This window comes from Callorhinchus milii, unplaced genomic scaffold (assembly GCF_018977255.1).
Source record: "Callorhinchus milii isolate IMCB2004 unplaced genomic scaffold, IMCB_Cmil_1.0 Scaffold13, whole genome shotgun sequence".
Taxonomy (NCBI): Eukaryota; Metazoa; Chordata; class Chondrichthyes; order Chimaeriformes; family Callorhinchidae; genus Callorhinchus; species Callorhinchus milii.
The window spans coordinates 6,641,779-6,642,799 of NW_024704754.1; the positions used below are offsets into that span (position 1 = coordinate 6,641,779).

Below are 1,021 nucleotides of genomic sequence, written 5' to 3' on the forward strand. Positions count from 1 at the left end.
GAGCTGCTCTGGGGGAAAAATAACAATATTTTAATACTGTTGCATATAATAATCCTTGCATTTTGTGATGCTCCTTATCACGTCTTCTGGAAGTCTCAAAGCAATTCAAATACTGTAAAGTGAATTGACTGTACATTTGTGGGCGAAATGCAGGAGCAAATTGCACATTGCAGTATCCCACAGTTGTGGATTGAGTGACCAAATATTTTTTTGAGGGATTATGTCTGCCAATTGTCAATCTGCCAATCGACTAATAACTGGGTTCCTACTTACTGCTAGGTAAACAGAAGCCTGTGGAGTAAGGAAACTTAGCCAACATTTCATCCTGCCGGGAATCGAACCCAGGTCCTCTCACTTGCCAGGCGAGTGCTCTAACCACTAAGCTACAGGACCCTATGCATCTGAGTACAAAAGTGAGCTCGGAAAATGGTCAGACACGTCAACATTGCTCCAAAGTGAAATTGAACGTTGGATTTGGAAGGCTTACCTCAGATGTTATTTGTGATATTGTAGAACTTATTTAAGGAGATCGGTAACTTAATTTAAAAAGATGTATTGGGCTCCCACTTTCAGTACGTTACAACAACAACAACAACAAGATTCCATTTATAAAGCGCCTTTCACGTCAGTAGGACGTCCCAAGGCGCTGCACAGTTGGGTCAGGACCCGAGCAGGGGGGAATGGTCAGGGTGAGGGGAGGGAAGGGAGGGAGCGAGGAGGGGGAAGAGAGTCGAGAGGGGAGCTGAAGGCACGGTCAAAGAGAAAGGTCTTGAGACCGGCCTTGAAGGAGGAGAGGGAGGAAGCGGTGAAGGCACTGGGGGATAGAGTTCCAGAGCCTAGGGGCTGAGAGGCTGAAGGCCCGACCACCGATGGTAGGGCGGTTGGGGCGGGGGACGTGGAGCAGACCGGAGCCGGAGGAACGGAGGGTACGGGCAGGTAGGTAGGGGGATAGTAGATCGGAGAGGTAAGAGGGAGCGAGGCCGTGAATGGCCTTGTAGGTGAGGATGAGGATCTTGAAATC

At 49.0% G+C, this 1,021-nt stretch overlaps 1 non-coding gene across 1 annotated transcript; it reads right to left on the reverse strand.

Annotated features, from left to right (window-relative positions):
- Positions 1 to 320: 320 nt before the first annotated feature.
- Positions 321 to 393, reverse strand: trnaa-ggc. Its single transcript has one exon. It is a non-coding gene; the product is annotated as a tRNA-Ala (tRNA).
- Positions 394 to 1,021: the final 628 nt, after the last annotated feature.